The following is a 21,143-nucleotide window of genomic DNA, read 5'->3' on the forward strand; positions in this document are numbered from 1 at the left end:
GGTGATACGAAGAATTATTTGCTTTTCAATATACCAACAAACATTAAATATTATTTCTTAATTTGAAATCTTTGCCCAACAGCAGCTGACATACTACTAGACAATATAAACCCATATTTGTCTTTGTCTTTATTAATTTTTTTTTGCTAAAATGAAAGCTAGAAGATATAAAGAGATCTTAGTTAAGTAAAAAGATAACTTTTAGGTTCATTGGTAGAATTTATTTCATTTTGAGCCTAAGGGCAATGTGAAATGCAATTTCATGAAAAAACCAAAACAAAACACAATTAGGTATTCTGGCCTTTTAGTATTTACAATGAATATAAGATCATTTTGAATTATCAATATGATCATATTGGTCAATATGATCAATTATTATATCAATATGAAAATGATTGGTATTATTCACCTAAATTCCTTTCAGAAAAGAAGGGAAATTCTATAAAGAATTTGACAAGATCTGTTGAACTGTGTCAAGAAACCCTGACATTCACTATTTCAATTGTGGATGAGGGCATGGAGAAGAAAAATGATGGAAATGTGTTCACAATTAATAGATGAAAAAGGTAAATGTCTGAAGACTTTCTCTCTCTCTCTCTCTCTCTCTGTGTATTATATAATATATATACATATATAATATATATGTATATATATTATATAATACACACACACACACACACACATTGTGAATACACACACACATACACACATACAGAGACCTGACATGTACATAATGGATTCTATTTTCAAGAAGAAAGTCTTAAGTGTGCTAGAGAAGGAAATACGGATTGCATAATAAAAATAAGACTCTCTTAGATAGGAAATGATTAATTGCAGCTGTATTAGGCATTGCAGAATTGGTTGTCTCCATGCAATCAAAGAATAGACTAATAAAAGCAAAAATCAAAGTAAATGTTAAATCAGAAGAAAGGATAAAGACACTGAGCAATTACATTAAGTTCAACCTAATAAATTGTCTATCTCAAAATCTTCAGTTTATAGAGAAAAAGCAAGGCTCAGAAAGCTTAATTGTTTTCATAAAATCACAAAATTAGCAATTCACTTCATAAGTACTTTAATCCTAAGGAACTGGACCAATTTGGTTGTCATTTAAAGCAGTCAGCAGTATTTCAGAAGTGAAGAGTCTTGTTCTTTTAGTATGTTGGAAGGCTGAGTTGACAGCAGGTAACATGGCCAAGGAGTACCATTGTCCAAGTTGGTAAGTAAAAACTTGAATTAAAGAGAAGCATGTTGGCACATAAAGGTAAGTTAAGCCATGTTTTATTTTCTTAGTGTGATTTGATTAGATACTGCTTACCTCCCATGGTGCTTAAAAAATGTTCTTTTCTTATATAAGCTTATAGATTTAGTAAGAAAGGAACTTTTTGTTTTATTTTTTTAAAATTCTGAACTTAACATCAAATAAAACAACCATTTTGATATTATACACATATATGTACATATATATAATATATATGGAAAAAGAGGATAATATATAAATTGTGAATCTCTGTGATGCAAAATTTGCTTTTCTTTTTAAACATATGACAAATTTAGCTAGTAATCTGTCTTGTCTGTCTACCAATCCTTCTGGCCTTCTCTCTGTTCTTTTCTGTACATTAAAAAACCCAGCAATAATCCATTTTTCTTTATGTTCTTTAAAAATTGTGTAGAATTTAATTTATATTTTTTGATTTTATGTCACCTTTTATTTACCTCTTGTTTCATTTCCTTTGTCCCCTCCCAAAGAGCCATCTTTTATTACAAAGATATTTTTAAAGAAAAAAAATCAGCAGAACAGATCTTCATATTGTAAAACATCTGTTATTACATTCAATATTCCATACATGTAGACCCCCACCTCTGCAAAAATCTCTGGGAATATGTCTTCTCAGATTTTTACTTTAGTGAAATGTATTATTTATTATTTCTCACCATTCAGTTTCAATTATTTAGTGGGGTTATTCTTTCCTTTTACATTATTATAAACATTGTATATACTGGCCTTTCTGCCTTTCCTTTTCTTTCCTCCTCTGTCCTCTTTTTCCCTCCCTCTCTACCTACTTCTCTTTCTTCTTCCCACTCTCCTCTCCCTTCCTAACTCCCTCCTTCCCTTCCTTCCTTCCTTCTTTCCTTTCTTCTTTTCCCTTCTTCCTTTCCCTTTTCTCTTTTCCTTCCTTCCTTTATTCCCCCCTTCCTCCCTCCTTTTCTTTCCTTTCTCTCCTTTCTCTCCCTCTCCCTTTCTTTCTCTCTCCTCTCTCTCCCTCTATCTTTTTTCTCTCTGTCTTTCCCTTCCTCCTTTCTCTTTCTCTTTGTCTTTCTTTCTTTCCTTCCTTCCTTCCTTCTTTCCTCTGTCCCCACTCCACTTCCTCCCCCAATTGGAAAAGAGAAATAAACATGCATAGTTGGGCAAAACAAATCCCCACATTGTCCATGTCTCATCTGCATCTTTAATCCCTTTTTCTGACAGGAGGTGATGCTTCATGATTGGCCTTCAGAAGTTATCTCATGACTGGTCCTTGGTAAGAAAGTACAAAATAATTCATAATCCCCTAAAGCCATTTCTATAAGGCTCATTCATAAATTCTCTCAAGAAAGAATATATTATTCCATTTGTTTATTCTAGTATTGATGAATCCTGGGTAAAACATAAAACAAAAAACTAATATCAAGATCTATATCTCACTTCTGAAACGTTGTTGACTCCCACTTTAAATCACAACAAACTTATCTGGCTTTATTTACTAAGTGGGTTAAGATACCTATAAATATTTGGTTTCTCTTCCATGTCAAGGTGTTTGCTCACTTAAGTGTTTGAGAGCTTTAAATGGGTTTTCCCACCCTGGTGGCCTTATGTATTACAGCCATACCTTCTACCCCAAAGTGAACAAGTTGTTCCAGAATAAGACTCATAGACAACTGAAATCAGCTCTAACAAACTTGCAAATGGGCCAGATTGTTAAATTTGTTATTTTTATTATTCTATTTTCATTATTTTTATAACAATAAATTTTAAATAAAATGTTAAAAATAGATATTAAATATATTACTTATTGTTTTATTATCAAATTTCAAAATGTTTAAATTTTCAATGAGGGCATTTGCACTTAAAAAATCAACAATTGATAAAAAAAAAAAACAGGGATTTGTTGTTGTGAAGACTTTAGAGCAAATAATTCAGATAAATATAAAGTAATTAAATTATTTTAATAAATACAAAAATATGTGTGTAATTTTTTTTCACTCAGAAAGCCCAGTTTTTAAACATTTGCTACCACATTCCCATATTACCCTGTAATCACTACCTGAGTTCAGCAGAAGTGAAATAGAAGGCTCAGAGAATAAAATGATCACTAAAGTGGAGACCTAGATGTGAAGGTAATGATAATAATAATAATAATAAAGCTGCCCTCCTTTATATCTAGATCCTTTTGTTGATCTTGGACAGTTTACACAAAATAATTTGGTTTCAATTCTTTTTTTAAGCTAGAGACTTTACATAATGCTTTAAGATTTGTAATTATCTTACATTATCTTGTTTTAGCTTCACAATACCCTAGCCTGATAAATTAATTTAATTCCATGTCACTTAGGACCAAAGATTTAGATTGGGAAGGAAAGTTCTCAATCATCTAACCTAGCCTCAAATTTTATAGATGAGAATATAAAATCCTAGAGAAATTTAGTGACTTGCCGAGAGTCACATAAGTGGTATATAATAGTTCAGGGACTCAAACCATATCTTTTGATTGCCAGAGCTCTTTTCTTACAAATGTGTTTTGCTATCTCCCAACATATAATTGTTTGGATGCTACAAAATTTAGAATGCATAATGAAATTCTAGACTAGATTATTAAACAAGCATTTTGTAGAGATATAGTTACTATACTGAATGCATTGTCCACCCAGTAAGTGTGGTTTCAAATTGAAGTCTTTCTAATTCCAAATCCAACAATTTAGCTATCACACCATTCTCTCTTCTCAAAGTGAAGCAAAGATCATTGTTGAGTGATCATAGGATCTTTAAAAGAAATCATGCTAGAATAATCTCATTAAATAAAATAGGGTTACAAAAATGGATAGGTCAAGGAAGTCTTAAAAATATCACACCTGTGGTTTTTTTTTAAGGCATTTAGTAAAGTCTGTTACAATTTCCTAGTAGGGAAGATAACAAAAATGTGTTAAGTTCAGAATCCATTGAATGATTCTACTGGAAAAGTATGATTAATGGATCATTGTCAACTTCAAGGGATATTTGTAGAAGATTACAGAGCTCTATCCACACTCAACATTTTATTTAATGACTTGGATGTAATAATTGTTATCATGCTTATCAGACAGACTGGAGATAAAATTTTGATGGAAAGTTTTAAAGTTAGATGACAGATTTGGAATCCAAACAGATCTTGATAGGCTAAAATGACTATGACAAATCTAATAAAGTGAGATGCATTATTAGGAATAAATGTAAAATTGTAGGACTCTAAACTTGAGTTAAAAACTCAACAATACAAGTATAGTATTGGGAACATATGGCTAGTCAGAACTTTATATAAAAATTACATAGGTAGATCCAGAGCCTTGCCTACACACACACACACACACACACACACACACACACACACACACACACACTATATACACACACATATATGCATGTATACATATATATTTAATTAAAACAAAAATTAGATTTTTTTTTTTCTTCTTGACCAAAAAGGCAGAAGTAGGAATAAGAGTTGGAATCTACAGAGAGACAAATTTCAGATGAACACAAAAAGAGTATAATGGTAAATGTTTAACAATAGGATATCTGAGGAGGGAAAAGTATGCATGGCATATTCTTAAGTTTGATTTGAATTAGCATTTTCTTTATTACTTTCTGAAGTATACTAAACAGTAGATCAAGCCCTAATTTCTAGTTTTGTTTATTTCTAATATATAAATGTTCACACTGAAACATTTTTAGGAGTGGGATATGAGCTGGCTCTAGAAGATCCCTGGACATGAAGAATTTTTTTTTTAACAATTGAATGGTTGGATGAATGCATGATTTCATCTGTGAGGGAATTTACTCAACTAAAGTATTTATTAATTTCCCTCTGTGTGTCATGAATTTTAGTCAAGTTTGGGGATACACATACATAGAGCACTTTAGTCCCTGTTCTTATGATACATTTTGTAAAAGGAAACAGCATATACACATAGAAGTATATACAAAATAAATATGAATTCTAGCTGTTGGATATAATAGAAAAAATGTAAATATAACAGTTGCCTAAGCTTTTCTGTATTTACTTTCATTCTAATTATATTTGACACCTAGAACCAACAAACTATTCCAAATAACATATTTGGTTTTATGTTATAAAAACAAACAATATTTACTAAACACATTCTACATTTTTGGTACAACCTCTATTGAAAAATAAGTCCAAATTCCTTTCTAGTGCCTGCTTTTGGATACTCTTAGTTCTCATTATGCATCTTAATTCCCATATTTTCATTGTCTAGTACAGTGGTGTAAAATAGAAACAGAGCCATAGCACTGTGCCTTGTATTGACTTAGAAAACATCATATTAACATTATCTATGTTCCATTATACATTTTTTTATTTTGTCAGATATTTCCCAATTCCCTTTTAACCTAGTTCTGGACGTATTCTGGCAATGTTAATAGTAATATGGGTGATGGGTCACAGTGTTAACACTTCTATAATACACAATGTCATCCTTAATATCTAGATCTCTTCATAGTTCTTGGACAGACAATTTACACATAGTAATTTGGATTCAATTCTCTTTTAACTAGAGACTTTGGAAGTATTTCATGCTTCACTGCCAAAAAGTAATTAATGTCAGGATTCTGACATTTAAAACACATCAAAACTATTTAATTTAATACCAGTGATGTAATTACAGCACTTTAAGTAATTGTTTCTTTTCTCCTCAAAAAATAATTGGGATTGTGTGATGTTACTATTATCACGGCTTTTCAGGTTATGTATTATCATTATTATATTACTATGTATTAATATTACTTTTTCTCGATGATGAAATAAAAAGGATTAATTTCACTCAGAACACAACTAGAAAAATGGCCAAATTCTACGCACTAATCATTTTGAGACATGGAGAGGTCTTATACTGCTTAACAGTCAAATAAGACTTGAGAATTCATTTTAGCCATTTTCTCTAGTCATTGAAGTCCTGCACTGGCTATTGTAACCTAATCAACTACTTAAACATTGAGCTGAGAGTAGATCTAATCACACTTACCAGAGGCCTCTCTTATTTGTAATGAGATTTACTCTCTCACTTGTACTGACTAATGTACCATTATAGTAGTATCTCTGTTTATGGGATTCAATTAATTTAAAAAAACATTTGCTTTATTCAGAACACTGGAATATTGAGTGAAAACAAACAACCAAATAAACAAAACCATGAATGATACATAGTCCCTGCCATCATGAAGTTTAGCATGTAGTAGGGGAAATGAAAATATGCATAAATAATTTTATAAAAATAAAACATGTTAAGTCATAATAAAGAATTCAACAAAATGAAATGAAAAATCTAAGGAAAGATAAATTCCACTTGGAAGGATTATGAAGGCTTAAAAGAGAAGCTAGTGTTTCAGATAGATTTTGAAGGATAATAAAACAGTAGACAAACATAAATATTTTGTAATAGATCTTTTTGAAAAAAAAAATTCAGGTTGTTAGACTAAGTTGATATATCTTTCAACATACAACCTTTTCTTTAGAAACAAAATACTGTAGTAAGTTTAAGCAAGTGTTTTAGGAAAAATAATTGAATCACTGAGACGTTTTTATATAAAGATGAAAATGTATGCCTGTAATTTTGTTGACATAAATTGCTGTATATTTTATGTTTTTCTTTTCAGCATGCAAAAAGGCATAAACCTTGTAGAATATTTGGTAGCTGGCCTACTCTACTCATTATGTCAATCCAACATGGATTCCACTATGTTACTAAACATTTCGATTTTTGGCTGCAAAGTTTTCTCTTTTGATAATTCAAAGATATTGCTTCATGCCAAGACAAGATAGTAGTTTTGATAAAGTGTTATTTTTAGTACATACATTAGACCACTCAATCAAATATTAACTCAACATCTGCTATATTCCTAGCTAGCTAGATTGATGCAGTGGGTAGAGTGCACAAACTGTAGTCAGGAACACTCAAATTTGATCTTACTTACTAGATTACACATTTAGTAGCAAATCCTCTTTGCCTCAGTTCCTCATTTATAAAATGAGCTGGAGAAGGAAATAGCAAAGTACTCCAGCAGCATTTTTACTCAGAAAATCCCAAATGGGATCACAAAACATCAGATATGATTGAAATTACTAAAAAAAAAAAATTTTTGATGTTGTTGTGATGTAGAAGGACATGATAGAAAATGTCTGAACAACACAAAAACAACCTACAAGGTCTTTATCCAAAGGAGTTTATGATCCAAAAATGGGGAGACAAGATATATACTCGTGGAAGGATTACACAATATATAATAGCATATTAAATTGTTCGGCATAAATAATTGGGGAACATAATGGAATGATGTACTAATGGCATGAAACAGATAATATGTGAAATAGAAATCAGAGAAGGGAAAGGACTGATTTAAACAGCTGGAGTTATAACTTTCTTATAATACCCCTTTCTGAATAAGGTGAATTTGCACAGTGTTTTTGAGATGGGTAGTATATTTGAGAAAAAGAAGAGCATTAATTCAAACCAACATCATCTTTTTATTTGTTCTGTGTGCTCCTTTTCTAAGGAGAAATAAAAATTATTAATTCTATTCCCTTTTTAACATTCTTAAATAAATCTTACATGGACCTCTCAGAAGTTGCTTTTAATGTCTAATGTTATTTAATGTTTTTTTTTTTTTAAAGTAACAGCATTCATTACATTGATTTTGCTGCAGCAGCTCTCCAAGACCCTATGAATAAAATTCTTTTTTCCAAACTCAGGGTTACTGAAGAAATAAAATGAAAGCACTTTAAATTTCATGCTAGATTTTTATGCCTTTGTTTTCACCCTAATGACTAAAAAGCACTTTAATATAGTAGGCTCCCTAAGTATTGCACCGGACCCACAAAATACATTTATTTCTCAGGGAGGCAGAGGAGGGAATCCTACAAAAGATGAAATGAAATACTCTCACAAGTTCTTCCCCAATATACTAAAAAAGTATTTGCCTATGTCATCATTCTAGTCCAATTTTTGAAACTAGGTGTAAAACAGGACAAATGGCCACAAAAGCAATATACACTTTCAAGTGCTTCAATTAAAATCCTTTAAAGTAGACACCTATATAATCTATCAGTTCTTATGTTGTATGATAGGTAAGTTCAGAATATCTAAGAATGGAGAGTCACATTCACTTTACTACCAGTCCCTGGCTTCCCTTTCTTTCCTTCTATCTGACACAGGGAATGAAGCTATATACTTCAGTTACAATAAGTAACATATCTTCCCCTCCCCGTAGATAATTATAGTCTATCTCCCAAATAGTCCACAGATGATAGTGGATTGTTCAAGATTTCTATTGTGTTATATAAAAAGAACTATAATGTCTAATTTCCAGCAGGGATTCTTAACTTTTTTTTTTTTTTTTTTAAGATCACGGGCCCATTTGGCAGTTTGGTGGAGCCAAGAATCCATTCTCAGACTAAAAAGCATAAAATAAAAATAATTACAAAGGAAAACAAAAACATTGAGATATAATTATTAGACTATTAAAGAAAATATACATAAACTCATGGAACCCAGTTGAGAATATTTGACCTAAGGTGAGCAAATCATAGCCTCCTTAAGGAGGCTATGCACCAATCAAGAGAGTTCAGAAAAGCTTAAATAAATTGATAGAATACAATTGCTGTTAGGTCTGCACTCATAAGCATTCATTAAGCAAACTAGCCATTTTAATCTTTGTATATCCTTTCCCCTCTGGATCATAGATGAGCTAGAATGGGCCTGAAAAACTATCTCATCCAACCCTATCATTGAAGGAGCATAACCAAACTAGCCTCAATCAAAAGGTTATTTTCTCTAATAATAAGAAGAAAATTATTAAGTTTCTAACAATAATTAGTGTATTAGAAATTTTATCTCTTTATACTTTAATGTATATGTACAGAACTATATATATGTACTAGTTTTTTAAAAGAATTTCAGCATATTTAATTTTATAGAAAAAAGTAGGTTGTAATATACATATACTGAAGAGATCATCAAAGCTTTCAATGAAAATAAATTTGTAAGAATTTATCTACAAATTCCAAAAAGTAAAACCTTGTGATAAATGAATCTCTTAAAAAATATAGTTCTTCTGATCTCATCTATTCTGAATAGTGTAAGAGTTTTGACCTAATATGTGTTTGCTCTGAACTCTCTTATCCAGCTTGATGATTCCCCACTTTTAGGATCTCACCAGAGTAACAGAGTATTGTAGACACCTGATTAGTTTAGCGTACCGCAGCTCAGTATTATCTTTTCCTTTTAGTCCAAGACTGAGATATCCATTAGGCTCATCCTCTCTAATAACAGTGATTACAGACATATGCTCCCATTCCTGGATCATTGAATCTTAATATTGGAAGAGAATATGGTCATTAGTTTTCCATCCAAAGAATGATTTCATTCCACAATATTTCATAGAGATGATAATTCAGTTTCTTTTTGAATATCTATCTCCAATGACTGGAACATCCTATCCTCACCAGATATTGTTAAGAAATTTCATTTTGGTACTACACTAATTCATAGAAAGTTTTGTTCAGCAAAAATCTGCCTACTTGTGACTTTGATTCATCTTTTCCTCTAGTTTTAAATGACAGCCTCTCTTAAATGATAGCCTCTCTCTTTGAAATGATAGCCTACCAAATGTTTGAAACTATCTTGTACTCTCTCACTTTACTCTTCTTTAGGTTAAATATCATAATTTCTTCTAATCGTTATTCATTAAAACAATGCTTAACCATTCTGTTTTCATCTTCCTTTGAATCTGCCTATTTGTCACAGTATTGTGTTAAATGTGATACTCATATCTGAGACAAGGTGGCTAAGTAGATTGAGAGACTTATATTAGGGAAAAATCAAGATTTAAATCTTGCCATTGATAAATATTGGGAGCGTTATGAGAGAACTGACAAATCTCTTAACTTCTCTCTCTGTTTCTGGGGCAATTCTTTTAAGACAACTGTTACCTATTTATATAGAAAAAGAAGCTTCCTCATTCACATATTTCCATACCAATGAAACCACATATTTAGCCCTAAAAACTTTAAACAACTAGAACTAAATATAACATTCCAGGTTTAGTCTTGAGCAGCATAGAGAACAGTGGGGACAATTGTTTTCATATGATATTTCAATTTTAAAATAAGGGCCATCTCTCACTTTAAAATTCACTCATTCAAATATTTAAAAAGCATCTTTTATGTGTGACACATTACACTAATATCTCATTTCACCTTATGTAACTTTACTTCATTTCACTTCTCTTCTTTCAATAAAATTATAGTCTACTGAATGGATACAATGTGTGCACAAATAATTAGAGAAGAAAGAAAATAGAAAAGGCAAGAAAAAACCAAATTTAGGTGAGATAACAGGGACACATGTAAAAAAGTGAATAGGGAAATAAATGATACACTTTACTTAACCTTACTTCACACCTCAGCTCACCTCACGTCATTTCCTTCCACCAGAGACTTGTTTAAAATTTTTTTCAAAGATTTTTCTATCAAAATGAGGGTAAAACTTGATTTTTTAATCAATATTGTTTTATGAGTATACCCTTTCACATTTCATATTTTCTTCTTTTTATCAGAGAACAGCCAACCCAATAAAGATTCATATACAATGAATCTATTGCTTTTTGAAAATTTCCCACTCAGTATGGTTGGATTTTTTTTTAACTCTCTGACAAAAGAATACATAATCACTGAAGCAAAGCTTGTTTTGTTATTGTTGTTTAGTCATGTCTGACTCCTTATGATTCCATTGGGATTTTCTTGGCAGAAATACAATAGTGATTTGCCATTTTCTTTTCTAGTTCATTTTACAGATAAGGAACTGAGGCCAGATTTGAATTCATGAAAATTAGTGTTTCTGATTCCAGACCTAGCACTTGATTCACAGTGCCACCTAGCTGTTTACTAGTCAATTAATATTTGGTAGCAGTGTTATTTAAAGAGGGGGGAAGAAGAAAGAAATAAGTATATTTAAGCATCTGCTATGTGTCAGACATTGTACTAATAAACACTTTAAAAATATTATCTTATTCAGTTGATTAAAGATTCCAATAAAAATTAATTAAATATGAGATTTAATTATAATGGTTAAGGTATTTTTTTGTAACTTTCAGATTCAGTTATTATTTGAAGTAGGATAACAAACATTTCAAAACTTTAGAGTTCTTGACCCTCTATTTTGATTATTGAACAATGCTGTTATTAAGCTCATGGAGAAAAGTTAGGAAGTCACCTGCGCTCTCCCAAAATCCATTCCAAACAAGTTTAACCAAGGTCTCAAAACAAAGTCTGGAATGACAGAACCCACAAAAGGATGAAGTGAAACAATTTTCCAGCTCAAGACAATGTAGAAGGTCAGCAGGAAAGTTCTATCACCCTGGGGTAAGAGGGAAGCACAAGATGTGTCAGTAAAGGCCATGCCAGTACAGGCCACAGCTTAAAAAACCAGCAGCAGGCCTTGGGAGTAACTGAATCAATACAGCAATGGTTCCTTGCAGAACTTTTAGTCCACAGATAGTAACAGAATTAGATAACAGAAGATTATTACGAGGGTCCCTTTGCTGGTACTAAGTATAGGACTGTGTTGTTTTACCCACATATGGATCCCAGTTCAAGTTCTAAGTTGCAATTCCAGGATGAGGAAGAGCATTTTCATAACAGAGCTTGTGTTCCCAGGGGAATAGGGACCTTCTTCACAGTTTCAAAGCAGAAAAGAGTACTTGTGGTTAATCACAGAGCAGAGCCACAGAATAAGAGAACAGTAAACACATCTCAACTTCACTCAAAACACTTTGAAAGAACTGAAAGCTTATAGATCCCACCTACCTCCCCATTTAGCGGCACAAAAACCTGAACCTTGGACAGTCCCATCTTCCCATCCCCAATAGAACTTGACTTTAATATAAAGTTAAAAGTCAAGGATCAGCTAGGTGACCCAGTGGATAGAACACTGACCCTGGTGTAAGGAGCACCTGAGTTCAAATTCAACCTTAAATATTTGCTAGCTTTGTGATGAGACAAGTCATTTAACCCAATTGCCTCTAAAAAGAAGTCAAGAAAAAAGCTGGAAAAATGAACAAACAGCAATACTCCCCCAAAATTAATAAAGATACTGACCATGGAAAATTACTTTGGAGACAGGGAAGATCAAAACACAAACTGAAAAGATAATACCGTCAAAACCACTATATGTAATACCTCAAAACATGTCAATTGGTTTCAGACCCCCAAAATAAATGGAAGAGTTTGAAAATGATTTTTTAAAAAAACAAATAAGAGGTCTAGAAGAAAAATCAGGGAAAGAAATGAGAGTGATGCAAGAAAATAATGTTAAAAAAAGTCAATAAAGAGCTTGGCAAAGGATTGAAGAAAATATCTTAAAAAACCAAAGTAAGTCAAATGGTAACACAGTTAAGTGAAGAAAAGTGAAGTGAAGAAAAGAATTCCATAAAAAGCAGAATTGGCTATATGGAAAAAAGATGCACAAAAATTGATTGAAGAAAAGAACTTCATAAAAAGTAGAACTGAGCAAGTAGAAGTTAACAACCCTATGAAACATTAGGAAGCAGCAGAACAAAATCAAAAGAAAAAATATAGAATCCAATGTGAAATTTATCATTATAAAAACAACTCACTTGGAAAATAGGTTGAAAAGAGATAATTTTAGAATTATTTGACTACCTAAAAGCCCTGATAAAGAAAGAATCTAGATATAATTTTTAAAAAGAAATTACAAAGGACAACTGCCCTTTTATTCCTGAAACAGAGGGTAAAGGAGAAGTTGAAAGACTATACCAATTGTCTTCTGAAAGAGATCCCCAAATGAAAATACCCAGGAATAATTTGGCCAAATTCCAGACCTCCCAGGTCAAGGAAAAAATACTTCAAGCAGCCATAAAAAAACAAAACAAAACTCAAATAGAGAGAATAACTGTCAATATCACATGTAATACGGCAGCTTCCATATTAAAGGAGTTTAAGGCTTGTAATGTGATATTTCAGAGGGCAAAAGAGCTATGATTATAACAAAGAGTAACCTATCTAGCAAAATAGTTTTCTCCTTGAAAATGGATAATCAATGAAATAGAGGACTTTCAATCTTTTCTGATAAAAAGACCAAAGATGAATAGAAATTTTGACTTTCAAATATGACTCAAGAGAAGCATAGAAAAGTAAATATGAAAGATAAATTATAAGGAATTCTATAAGGTTTTAAACTATTTACATTCCTAAATAAGAAGATGAAACTTATAACTCCTAAGATTATTATTATTATTATTGCAGTTAGAAGGAATATACAAAGACAGAAGACACAGGTATGAATTGGATATAATGGGATGATTATCTAAAAAACAATAAGCAGTGAGAAAGAGAAATGCACTGGGGAAAAGTAAAAGTGAGATAGAGAATAAGGTAAATTATCTCACATATAAGAAGTTTGAAAGGATATTAAAAGAAAGAAGAAGGGGGGAGGTGATAGTGAATATTTGAGTCTTAGTTTTATTGGAACTGGTTCAAAGAGAGTAACATCAATACATAGTTGGGCATAGAAATTTATCTTACCCTATAGGAAAAATAGGAATAAAAAGGGAGAGAAGAAGGATGATTGAAGAGAGGGAGGATTAGGGGAAGCAGTAGTCAGAAACAAAATATTTTTGAGGATGGTTAAGGTGAAAGGAGAGGAATGGAATAAGATGGATAATAGTAATCATTGTAATAGTAATCATAATTATGAAAACAATTTTGACAGTGAGTTTCTCTTATATAGACCTCATTCCTCAAATATACAGAGAACTGGGTCAAATTTTTAAAAAATTAGAGCCATTCCCTAATTGATAAAATGATCAAAGGTGCATTTTTAAGAAGGAAACAAAGTTATCTACAATCCTATGAAAAATTGCTCCAAATCATTATTGATTAAAGAAATTCAAATTAAGAAAAAAAATTGGATACCTATTAAGCTAATACCTATTAGATTGGCTAATAAGACAGAAAAAGAAAATTACAAATATTGGAGGATATGTGGGAAAATTAAAGCACCAATGCATGGTTAGGTGGAGTTGTGAACTGATTCAACCATTCTGGAAAGCAATTGTGAACTATTCACTTTAGGACCTTTAAAAACATGCATATACTTTATCCCAGCAATACTTTTACTACAATTGTATCCAAGTAAATAAAAAAAGAAAAGGACTTATATGAATAAGAATATTTAAAGCAGCTCTTTTAGTCGTGGCAAAGAATTGGAAATGAAGATTAGGATATCAGTTGGGAAACAGCTAAACAAACTGTGGTATATGATTGTGACTGAATACTATTATTCAAGGATGAGCAGGATGCTCTCAGGAAAATCTGTAAAGACTTACATGAGGTGCTGGTGTCAAGAGTAGTGGACATTGCTTGAGCCCTCCCCATCTTCCCTCAGAATCAAAGCTAGATCAAGCCTTTGAATGGATTTTGGAGTGACAGAACCTACAAACATTTGAAGTGTAATAATTTTCCAGTTTAAGATATTTTGGAGGGACTTCAGGAAAGGTCTGTTTCAACTGGGCAAGGGGAAGTTGAGGCTCAGTGCAAGTGTAGTGGGGGAGGCCCAGAACAAGGAAACCTGGTGTAAGCGGCAAGGAGACTCTTAGCCAAAATATAGTAGCTTTGACTACTCTGTCCTGGTTCAGAAGGCTAATAGATTATCAAACCAGCTGTGTGATCTCCAAAAAAACTACAGAAAGCAAATTGTGAGACCCTGAATCTCAGTATAACAGATAAGATGTGGCCAGGTCCACCCAGCTAGGAAGCCTACAGCATCCTGGGCCCAGCAAACTCAGAGACTTTTGTTTTCCTGTAGAGGAAGCTCATGAAAATCTCCCCTGTGCCTTAGAAATGGAGTTCAACACTGGGAAATGAATATAAACTGCTTGCATTTTTGTTTTTCTTCCCGGGTTATTTATACCTTCTGAATTCAATTCTCCCTGTACAACAAGAAAACTGTCCGGTTCTGCACAAATATATTGTATCCAGGATATACTGTAACCTATTCAACATGTAAAGGACTGCTTGCCATCTGGGGGAAGGGGTGGAGAGAGGGAGGGGAAAAATCGGAACAGAAATGAATGCAAGGGATAATGCTGTAAAAAATTACCCTGGCATGCGTTCTATCAATAAAAAGATATTAAAATTAAAAAAAAATTAATACAGAGCTCCACTAAAAAAAAAAAAAAGAAATGGAGTTCAATCTTTAAAAATGAGTAAAAAAGCAAATAGAGCTTTGACCATATAGAATTATTATAGAGATAGGGAAGATCAGAACACAAACCCAGAAAAAGACAGCAAAGGCAAAATGCTTTAGATGAAATCTCAAAGGGATATATGAACTGGTTTCCAGTTCAAAAGACTTTCTTGAAACAATTCAGAAAAAGATATCAAAAGAGAACTAGCAGATAGGGGAAAATTAGAGCTATGCAAAAGTGTTATGAAAGTTTTGGGGGAAAAACCAACTTGGAAAAGGAAGTACAGAAATTGAAGAGAACAACTCCTTAAAAATAAATTTGGCAAAATGGAAAAAAGAACATACTGAAAAAAAAACAACTTCTTAAAAATAAATTTCATATGAAAAAAGAAAACCATTACTTAAAAAATAGAATTTGTGAAATGGGAAAAAATCCACTGAACCAAACAACTACATTTGGCCAAATGCAAAAGCAGGTAAAAAAGCTAACTGAAGAAAATAATTCACTAAAAACTAGAATTGGACAAATGAAAGTGAATAACTCAATGATACATCAAAAATCTTTTTAATAAAATAAAAAGAACAAAAAAATGTAAAATATCTCATTGGAAAACAACCTGGAAAATAAATGCAGGAGAAACAATGTAAGAATTACTGGACTATTTGAAAGCTATGATGAAAAAAAGAGCCTAGGCAACATCTTTTCAAGAAGTCATCAAGAACAACTGTCCTGATATCCTAGAACCAGAAGGTAAAATAATCTTTGAAAGATTCCACCAATCACCTTCTAAAAGAGATTTCAAAATACAAATTCCAAGGAATAGTGTAGCTATATTCCAGAATTATCAGATCATGGAAAAATACTGCAAATAGCCAGAAAGAAACAAATCAAATATCAAGGAGCCACAGTCAGTTAACATCGCCCACATTAGGACTGGAGGTTCTAGAATGTCATGTTGCAGAAGACAAAGGAGTTTGGACTACAACCAAGAATCAACTACCCGGCAAAACTAAGCATTATGTTTTAGGGGAAATGATAGCTATTCAATGAAGTAGGGGATTTTCAATCATTTCTGATCAAAAGATCAGAGCTGAACAGAAAATTTGATCTACAAAAAAGACTCAAGAGAAGAATAAAAGGTAAATGGAAGAAAAAGTCTGTTTTTGTAAAAGATTAAAATATTTACAGCCCTACATGGGGAAAATGATATGTATTACTCTTGAGAACTGTGTCTTTGTTAGGGGTATATTTAGAGGATGTTGACTTTAATGTGATGATATTAAAAAATAAATTGGAGTGAGAAAGGGATTGTACTGGAAGAAGAGTAAAGGGAAGGTAAAATGTGGTAAATTACATCACATGAAAATGCACAAAAGATCTTTTATAGTTGAAGGAAAGAAGGGAGGGCATTATTTGAACCTTGATTCCTTCCAATTTGGCTCAAATAGGGAATAAAATATAATTGTAATTTCATATGGAAATATGTCTCACCCTATAGGATGGTAGGAGGGAAAAGGACAAAGGAAAGATGGAGGTTAATAAAAGGGAGGGCGGAAGTAGAAGAGAAAATGAATAAGAAGGGGGGGCGCTGAAAAAAGGGCAGATTGAAGAAAGTGATAATCAGAAGCAAAACACTTGTGAGGAAGGAATGGGGGGTGGGGAAGGAGAAAGAAAAGCATAACATGGGGAAAATAGGATAGTGGGAAATACAGAGTTAGTAATCTTAACTGTGAAAGTTAATGGTGTGAACTCTTCCATAAAATAGAAGTGGATATCAGAATGGATTAAAAGCCAGAATCCTACAATATGTTGTTTATAAGAAACACATTTAAAGCAGAGCAATACATACAAAGTAAAGGTAAAAGGCTGGAGAGAATATATTATGATTCAACTGAATTACGAAAAAATCAGAGATAGCAATTCTGATACCAAATCAAGCCAAAGAAAAAATAGATCTAATTAAAAGAGATAAAGAAGAAAATTAAATCTTCCTAAAGGGTAGCATAGATAATGAAGTAATATCTTTTTTTTTTTAATTTTTTATTTAATAATTACATTATATTGACACTCATTTCTGTTCCGATTTTTTTTTCCCCCTCCCTCCCTCCACCCCCTCCCCTAGATGGCAAGCAGTCCTTTATATGTTGGATATGTTGCAGTATATCCTAGATACAATATATGTTTGCAGAACCGAACAGTTCTCTTGTTGCGTAGGGAGAATTGGATTCAGAAGGTATAAATAATCCGGAAAGAAAAACAAAAATGCAGATAGTTCATATTCGTTTCCCAGTGTTCTTTCTTTGGGTGTAGCTGCTTTTGTCCGGATAATGAAGTAATATCAATACCAAACATATATACTTCAAGTAGTATAGCACCCAATTTCCTAGCAGAGAAGTTAAGTGAGTTGCAAGAAAAAAATAGACAGAAAAACTATAATTAGTGGGGGATCTTAACCTTCCTTTATCAGAACTAGATAAATCTAACCATATAATAAACAAGGAAGAAGTTAAGGAGGTGAATAGGATTTTAGAAAAGTTAGCTATGATAGACCTTTGGAGAAAATTGAATTGGGATATAAAGGAGTATACCTTTTTCTTAGTAGTGCAGAGCACCTACACAAAAATCGATCATGTATTAGGGCATAAAACCCTCAAAATCAAATGTAGAAAGGCAGAAATAGTAAATGAATTCTTTTGAGATCATAATACAATAAAAATTATGTGTAATGGGGACTTCCGGTCAAGATGGCGGAGAGGAGGCACATAGCTGTGTAGCTCCGTGTTTTTCTCTCACTATCCATTTCATTACAAGCCTCTGAATTGATGCTTGACTGAAAAAAAACCCACAAACAGTTACCAAGAGAAGCCATCCTTGAAATTCGCCAGGAAAGGTCTATTTTTGCGCGAGGGCTGGGACAGTTTTGGATCGGGTGCAGGGTGCGGGCAGGCAGCTGAGATCAAGGAAGGCGGCTTACAGCCGAGCAGACTGGAGAGGGGGTGGGGTGTGATCGCAGCCGTCTCTGAGGAGAGAGCTTTGCTATAGATTTGGATACTTTGCCCTGGCAGCAAGTCAGCAGCCCAGCAGAGAAGCTAAAAACACCTGGCGAAATTCTAGCCACAAGCACTGGGTAAGGAGTAAGGCTTTGTTCTGGTTGTGCCGGGAGGTTCACCCACTCTATCACACTGTCTCCTTGATGAAGGACTGCTTTGGGTGCTTCTTTCATAGCAAAAACTGATATTTCCAAGGGTTTTTGAGTTACTCTTTCAACCACATTAGATAAAGCCAGTTCAACTTCTCTCAAAGCCTCTCGAGCTTCTTTTGTAAGCTGGTGTGGTGAATTTAAAGCATTGTCTCCCCTTAAAATGTCATATAGGGGTTGCAATTGATTGGTAGTTAAACCTAACACTGGACACATCCATTGGATATCTCCTATTAATTTTTGGAAATCATTTAAGGTGTTCAACCTCTCTGTTCTTAAAGACAGTTTTTGTACTGTAAGTGCCTTAGGATATATTTCATATCCTAAATATTGAAAAGGAGCATGCCTTTGAATTTTTTCTGTAGTGATATGAAGTTTGTAGTTTCTTAGTGTTTCTATGGTCTTTTGTAGACATGCTTCTAACATTGGCTCCTCAGGTGCACATCCCAATATATCATCCATATAATGTAATAGCATAACTTTTGGAAATGCTTTTCTTACTGGAGCAAGAGCAGCAGCAACATACATTTGGCATATAGTAGGGCTATTTTTCATTCCCTGTGGCAAAACTGTCCATTCATATCTTTTATAAGGCTCAACTAAATTAACACTGGGCACTGAAAAGGCAAATCTTTTCATATCCTCCTTATCTAGAGGAATAGAATAGAAACAATTCTTGATGTCTATAACCAAAGAGGCCATTCTCTAGGCAACCGAGTAGGAGATGGAAGTCCAGGCTGAAGAGTTCCCATAGTTTTCATCTGTTCATTTACCTTTCTTAAATCACTTATCATCCTCCATTTTCCAGATTTCTTTCTTATAATAAATATTGGAGAATTCCAAGGACTTAGAGAAGGTTGCAAGTGTCCTTGGTCAAGTTGCTCTTGCACTATATCTATTAAGGCCTGAATTTTATCTCTTGTTAAGAGCCACTGTTCTACCCACACTGGTGTATCAGTTTTCCATTGAATAGGAACAGGTGAGAGTACTGGCAGGCCTTCAACAGCAGTCCTGCCTAAAAAGCCGAAGTACTTAATTTTAATCCTATCTGCTGCAAAATGTCTTTTCCCCACAGATTGATGGGGATTTTTTCAACCACAAAAGGAGTAAAAACTCCTGTTTCATTTTCAAATATCCTTTTCATAGGGGCAGCACTAACTTCTGCTGCTATTGATTCTCCTACACCAGACATATAGGAGTCTGCCTTAATCTTTGGCCAGTGACTGGGCCAGCTGGCACCTCTAATGACAGTACGATCTACACCTTGTCTACCAATCCTATTAGTGATATTCCATTCACATAAATAGTGAGCATAGGTCGGTCATCTGTCACAGCTGCAGTCCAAAATATTCCTGGACTCTGCTGCTTGAAGTCAGCATCTGAGCAACCATCATCAGATTGTCTATCAGGGGTATGTAACAGTAAGCCTGATGCTACTACTTCTCCTGGTTGATAAATCACAGGTTGTCTACCTGTGTTAGTGACTGGGATATTAGCTACAAATTCCCCAGTTTCCCACATCAGTGTGTGGATGGCCACTGTTTTGTAAGCATCCTCAGGAGGTGAAATGGTCAAGCCTACTGTGCCTGGAGGCAAGGGATCCATAGGCTGGACAGGAACAGATTTTACCTCTCCAGGGGATATCTCAGTAGTCTCTACTGCATACAACTCTGTTTTTCCTAATTGCAATCCCCTTTTCCCCTCTGATTGCCTACAGAAACTCGTCAATGTTTTCAGTGTGGAATTCCTCTGCCAAGAAGGACCTTGTCTTTCCATGGTCATCATAGTTTGGGCATAATAAGCATTTGTGCCCACTGTGGCACAACGTCTTATGATCTCCTCTAAAGAAGCATTTTTGTCTAGCCCCCATATAATTCTCTTGCAAACCTCATTGGCATTTTCCTTAGCCAAATGTCTAGTCATTATTTCTGTTGCTGCATTGTCTCCAATGGTTCTCATTACAGCTGTTTGCAAACGTCCCACAAAATCTGCAAAAGGTTCATTGGGACCTTGCTCTATTTTTGTGAAAGCATTATTTCCATCTTTCTGTCCAGGGAGAGAATTCCAAGCTTTTATTGCAGCCTTAGAAATTTGCTCATACACTGTTATGGGATAATAAGTTAGCAGTTTGTAAAGATTCCAACATTAGATCTAGAAAGAAATTGCACAGGTCTAATGTACAATAAACCCTAAAATTAAGAAATAAGAAGCTACTAAAGAAACAATTCTACAAAACCTAGAAATTTTCTGACAAAAAAAAAGAGATTTAGATAAGTAACATGCCTTATTCTACAAAAATTTCCAAAAAGACAAACAATGTAAAGATAAAATATATACCTTAAAAACAACTTAATTGAGAATGGAAGAGTTTGTCTTTTATTATTATGGAAAATTCATTATCAAATAAGTATAAGAAGAGACTGTGAG

The sequence above is a fragment of the Antechinus flavipes genome, chromosome 3 (genome assembly GCF_016432865.1).
Source record: "Antechinus flavipes isolate AdamAnt ecotype Samford, QLD, Australia chromosome 3, AdamAnt_v2, whole genome shotgun sequence".
NCBI classification, from domain to species: Eukaryota; Metazoa; Chordata; class Mammalia; order Dasyuromorphia; family Dasyuridae; genus Antechinus; species Antechinus flavipes.